At 46.2% G+C, this 6248-nt stretch overlaps 1 protein-coding gene across 12 annotated transcripts in view; it reads left to right on the top strand.

Annotated features, from left to right (window-relative positions):
* The window catches only part of MED24 (mediator complex subunit 24), a 57171-nt gene that overhangs the window by 23993 nt on the left and 26930 nt on the right, over positions 1-6248 (top strand). Inside the window, exon 1 of one of the 12 annotated variants that reach the window (XM_017869280.1) lies at positions 1037-1055. The exons of the other annotated variants lie outside the window; for them this stretch is intronic. The gene's annotated coding sequence lies outside the window, so the exon portion shown is untranslated. Of the gene's footprint in view, positions 1-1036; positions 1056-6248 lie in introns of those variants that run through there. 12 annotated transcript variants of the gene reach the window in all.

Genomic DNA, 6248 nt, shown 5'->3' with positions numbered 1-6248 from the left:
TTTTTTTTTTTTTTGAGATGGAGTCTCGCTCTGTCGCCCGGACTGGAGTGCAGTGGTACAATCTTGGCTCACTGCAAGCTTCGCCTCCTGGGTTCTCCTGCCTCAGACTCCCGAGTAGCTGGGACTACAGGAGCCTGCCACCACGCCCGGCTGATTTTTTGTATTTTTTTTTTTTTTTAGTAGAGACAGGGTTTCACCATGTTAGCCAGGATGGTCTCTATCTCCTGACCTCATGATCCGCCCACCTCAGCCTCCCAAAGTGCTGGGATTACAGGTGTGAGCTACCGCACCTGGCCTCATGAATACTTTTATGTGCCAGACAGTGCTAGCCCCTGGGGACATAGCTGTGAACAAGACTTGATGCCAGTACACAGAGAATTTAGTGGGTAATATAGACATGTAAATAAGCAGTCACTAGATGGGTTTATGATAAAGGTTAGAATAGAGTACAGATCCTCCTCAACTTACAATGGGGTGATGTGCTGATATACCACTCATAAGTTGAAAATGTACTTAATACACATAACTTGCCAAAGGTCATCTACCTACCACTTTTTTGAGATAGAGTCTTGCTCTATCACCCAGGTTGGAGTGCAGTGGTGTGACCTCAGCTCACTGCAACCTCTGTCTCCTGAGTTCAGGCAATTCTCCTGCCTCAGCCTCCCGAATAGCTGGGACTACAGGTGCCTGCCACCATACCTGGCTAATTTTTGTATTTTTAGTAGAGACAGGGTTTCATTATATTGGCTAGGCTGGTCTCGAACTCCTGACCTTGTGATCTGCCCACCTCGGCCTCCCAAACTGCTGGGATTACAGGTGTAAGCCACCATGCCCGGCCATCTGCCTACCTTAAATGTGCTCAGAACACTCTAGCTTACAGTTGGGAAAATCATCAAACACAAAGCCTATTTGTTGTTTGTTTGTTTATTGAGATGGAGTTTCACTCTTGTTGCCCAGGCTATAGTGCAATGGCTTGATCTCGGCTCACTGCAACCTCCACCTCCCAGGTTCAAGTGATTCTCCTACCTCAGCCTCCTGAGTAGCTGGGATTACAGGTACCCGCCACCACACCTAGATAATTTTTGTATTTTTAGTAGAGATGGGGTTTTACTGTTTTGGCCAGACTGGTCTCGAACTCCTGACTTCAGGTGATCCACCCGCCTTGGCTTCCCAAAGTGTTGGGATTACAGGCATGAGCCACTGCGCCTGTCCTTATTTTTTATTGATTGATTGATTAATTGATTGAGGCAGAGTCTTGCTCCATCGCCAGGCTAGAGTGCAGTGTGGTGCGATCTTGGCTTACTGCAACCTCCGTCTCCCAGGTTCAAGTGATTCTCCTGCCTCAGCCTCCCAAGTAGCTGGGAATACAGGTGCATACCACTACGTCTGGCTAATTTTATATTTTTAGTAGAGACTGGGTTTCTCCATGTTGGTCAGGCTGGTCTTGAACTCTTGACCTCAGATGATTCACCCTCCTTGGCCTCCCAAAGTGCCGGGATTATAGGCGTGAGCCACCACGCCCAGCCAGAAGTGCAGATTTCTTTTCTTTTTTTTTTTTTTGAGATGGAGTCTCGCTCTGTCGCCCAGGCTGGAGTGCAGTGGCCGGATCTCAACTCACTGCAAGCTCCGCCTCCCGGGTTCACGCCATTCTCCTGCCTCAGCCTCACGAGTAGCTGGGACCGCAGGCGCCCACCACCTCGCCCGGCTAGTTTTTTGTATTTTTTAGTAGAGACGGGGTTTCACCATGTGAGCCAGGACGGTCTCGATCTCCTGACCTCATGATCCGCCCATCTCGGCCTCCCAAAGTGCTGGGATTACAGGCTTGAGCCACCGCGCCCGGCCCAAGAAGTGCAGATTTCTTATGTGCATATATTGCATCGTGGTGAAAGCTGAGCTTTTAGTATACCCATCACCCCAATAGTGAACGTTGTACCCAATAAGTAATTTTTCAACCCTTACCCCACTCCCACCTTCCCACCTTTTATATTCTCCAGTGTCTATTAGTTCACTCTGTATGTACACCCGTTGTGTAGCTCCCATTTATCAGTGAGAATATGTGGTATTTGACTTTCTTTTTTTATTGAGATGGAGTCTCCCAGGCTGGAGTGCAATGGCATGATCTCAGCTCACTGCAACCTCCTTGACTTTCTATCTCTGAGTTATTTCACTGAGGATAATGGCTTACATGTATGAGCACTTGAAGTATAATTTCTACTGAATGCGTATCTCATATATTTTTTTGAGACACGGTCTTACTCTGTCACCCAGGGTGGAGTGCTGTGGTGTGATCTCTGCTCACTGCGACCTCCACCTCCTGGGCTCAAGTGATTCTGCTGCTTCAGTCTCTCAGGTAGCTGAGACCACAAGCATGCATCACCACACCTAGCTAATTTTTATGGTTTTAGTAGAGATGGGGTTTTACCATGTTGGCCAGGCTGGTCTCGAACTCCTGACCTCAGGTGATCCGCTCACCTTGGCCTCCAAAAGTGTTGGGATTATAGGCATCAGCCACCGTGCCTGACCTAAATGCATATCTCTCTCTCTTTTTTTTTTTTTGAGATGGAGTTTCACTGTTGTCCCCCAGGCTGGAGTGCAGTGGCACGATCTCGGCTTACTGCAACCTCCATCTCCTGGGCTCAAGCAGTTCTCCTGCCTTAGCCTCCTGAGTAGCTGGGATTACAGGCGTGCACCACCACACCTAGCTAATTTTTGTATTTTCAGTAGAGACAGTGTTTCACCATGTTGGCCAGACTGGTCTCGAACTCCTGACCTCAAGTGATCCATCTGCCTCAGCCTCCCAAAGTGCTGGGATTACAGGCTTAAGCCACTGTGCCCAGCTTGAACGTGTATCTTTTTTACACCATCATAAAGTCGAAAAATTAAGGCGGGGCACGGTGGCTCACACCTGTAATCCCAGCAGTTTGTGAGGCCGAGGTGGGCGGATCACCAGGCCAGGAGATCGAGACCCTCCTGGACAACACGGTGAAACCCTGTCTCTACTAAAAATACAAAAATTAGCTGGGCATTGTGGCGAGTGCCTGTAATCCTAGCTACTTGGGAGGCTCAGGCAGGAGAATCTCTTGAACCAGGGAAGTCAGAGGTTGCAGTAAGCCAAGATTGTGCCACTGCACTCCCGTCTGATGACAGAGCGAGACTCCGTCTCAAAAAATAAAATAAAATAAAATAAATTAAAAAATAAAGTCGAAAAATTGTAAGGTGAACCATTGTTAAGTTGGGACTGTCCTTGCTTTGGGAATACATGGGAAAGGCACCCAGTCCAGTCTGAAAATCAAGGAAGGCTTTGTGGAGGAAGTGATATTTAAACCAAGACCTGAATGTTGAGTAGGAGTTAGCCAGGCACATTGAGGAGAGTGTGTGTGCAAAGCAGAGAAAAGCATATGCACAGGGTGGGCGGCAAAACTCACATAATGTTGTTCAGGAACTGAAAATAATTTGGTATGGCTAGAGAAAAGGAGTTTGTTCTCAGGACTCCTTTTTCTTTTATTTTTTCTCCTTTTCTTTTTTTGTATTTTTTGTAGAAATGGGGTCTCACTCTGTTACCCAGTCTGGTCTTGAACTCTTGGCCTCAAGTAGTCCTCCCGTCTTATCCTCCTAAAATGCTGGGGTTATGAGTATGAGCCACTGTGCCCGGTCCCAGTACCCCTTTACATTCTTAAAAATTTTGAGACTTTTCTTAAATATATTTGATTGTATTTGATTTCATGCTTCCCTAAAATGGATAAAACCAAGCTGCACCTGACCACCTTGGGCACATGTTTTCAGGACCTCCTGAAGGGCCATGGTTACTCATATTTGACTCAGAATAAATTTCTTCAAATATTAAAAAAAAAATTATTGGCCGGGCGCGGTGGCTCAAGCTTGTAATCCCAGCACTTTGGGAGGCCAAGACGGGCAGATCACGAGGTCGGGAGATCGAGACCATCCTGGCTAACACAGTGAAACCCTGTCTCTACTAAAAAATATAAAAAACTAGCTGGGCGAGGTGGCGGGCGCCTGTAGTCCCAGCTACTCTAGAGGCTGAGGCAGGAGAATGGCGTAAACCCGGGAGGCGGAGCTCGCAGTGAGCTGAGATCTGGCCACTGCACTCCAGCCTGGGCGACAGAGCGAGACTCTGTCTCAAAAAAAAAAAGAAAAAAATTATTGGCCGGGTGTGGTGGCTACTGCCTGTAATCCCAGCGCTTTGGGAGGCTGAGGTGGGTGGATCATCTGAGATCAGGAGTTCGAGACCACCCTGGTCAACATGGTGAAATTCTATCTCTACTAAAAATACAAAAAATTAGCCAGACGTGGTGGTGCGCGCCTGTAATCCCAGCTACTCAGGAGGCTGAGGCAGGAGAATCGCTTGAACCCAGGAAGTGGAGCCTACAGTGAGCCGACATCATGCTACTGTACTCCAGCCTGGGTGACAGAGCAAGACTCTGTCTCAATAAAAAATAAAATGAAATAAAATTAATTGATCTCTTTTTGTTGTACCTTGAATAGATCTTTTATCTATGCATGATTTTTGTCACATCATGAATTGGTAATTTGGAAAATATCCATGACTAAGTTATATAGTTGTTGATGCATTTCAATTGTTGATGCATTTCATAATATAATATCATCACATGTTATGGAGCCTCCAGGACAATCCACTGTACAATTGTGAGAGAAAAAGAGCAAAAAGGTAAACAGTATCTTAGTAGTAATTTTTAAATAATTTTGACTTCCTAGACCCCCTGAAAGGTCTTGGGGACCCTGAGGAGTTCCTGGAGCATACCTTTAGAACTGCTAGGCTGGCACTTTAAGGAGGAGAGTGGTTTAGAGAGAGAGAACAATAAGGTCATAAAAGACTTTTGAGTGATGCTAAGGAATTTGGGCTTTATTTTAGGGTGACAAGTAATCATTTAAAGGGTGTTAAGTGGAGGAGTCATATGACAAGACTTCCTTAAAGATACATGTATTTTAATTAACATAGAATAACATGCAAAGATCTTGGGCCAGGTGCAGTGGCTCAATCCTGTAATCCCAGCACTTTGGGAGGCCAAGATGGGTGGATCACCTGAGGTCAGAAGTTCAAGACCAGTCTGGTCAACATGATGAAACCCCGTCTCTACTGAATATACAAAAATTAGCCAGGTGTGGTGGCGGGCACCTGTAATCCCAGCTACTTGGGAGGCTGAGGCAGGAGAATTGCTTGAACCTGGGAGGTGGAGGTTGCAGTGAACTGAGATCGCCCCACTGTGCTCCAGTCTGGGCAACAAGAGCGAAACTTCATCTCAAAAAGAACATACAAGATCTTAAGATCAATTCAGTGAGGGTTTGTTTTTTTTTTTTTTTTTTTTTTTTAATGAGATGGAGTCTCGCTCTGTTGCCTGGGCTGGAGTACAGTGGGGCGATCTCAGCTCACTCGAACCTCCGACTTCCAGGTTCAAGCTATTCTCCTGCCTCAGCCTCCTGAGTAGCTGGGACTACAGGTGTCCCCCACCATGCCTCGCAAGTTTTTTGTATTTTTAGCAGAGACGGGGTTTCACCATGTTGGTCAGGCTGGTCTCGAACTCCTGACCTTGTGATCCGCCTGCCTTGGCCTCCCAAAGTGCTGGGATTGCAAGTGTGAGCCACCGCACCTGGCCTATTCAGTGAGTTTTAGTAATTGTATATACCCATGTCACCAGCATCCAAAATAAGATACAGAGCATTTCTGGTCTCTCAGAAAGTTCCCTTTTACTGCTTTCTAGTCCACTCGCTTCTTCCACAATTGCCTTTATTTGGATTTCATAGCAATGTAGTCAGATGGGATATATTTCTTATACTGTCTTTTGTTTAACATAAATGTTTTTGAGATTTATTATTTATGTTGTATATGTTAGTAGTACATTCTTTTTATTTATTTAATTTTAATTTGAAACAGGGTTTTGCTCTGTTACCCAGGCTGGAGTGTGCAGTGGCAGGATCACAACTTACTGTAGCCTCGTCCTGCTGGGCTCAAGTAATCCTCCTACCTCAGGTTCCCAAGGAGTTGGGACTACAGTCATTCACCACCATGCCTGGCTAATTTTTAAATTTTTTGTAAAGACGGGATCTTTCTATGTTGCCCGGGCTGGTAATTTTTACATTTTTGTAGAGATGGGGTCTCACTTTGTTGCCCAGGCTGGTCTCAAACTCCTGGGCTCAAGCGATCCTCCTGCCTTGGCCCCCAAAGTGCTGGGATTACAGGTGTGATCCACTCATGCCTGGCCCCATTCTTC

Source organism: Rhinopithecus bieti, unplaced genomic scaffold, assembly GCF_001698545.2.
Source record: "Rhinopithecus bieti isolate Rb0 unplaced genomic scaffold, ASM169854v2 scaffold_5019, whole genome shotgun sequence".
Lineage (NCBI taxonomy): Eukaryota > Metazoa > Chordata > Mammalia > Primates > Cercopithecidae > Rhinopithecus > Rhinopithecus bieti.
Note: the sequence above shows the minus strand (reverse complement) of the source record. Positions and strands in the feature narration are given on the sequence as shown.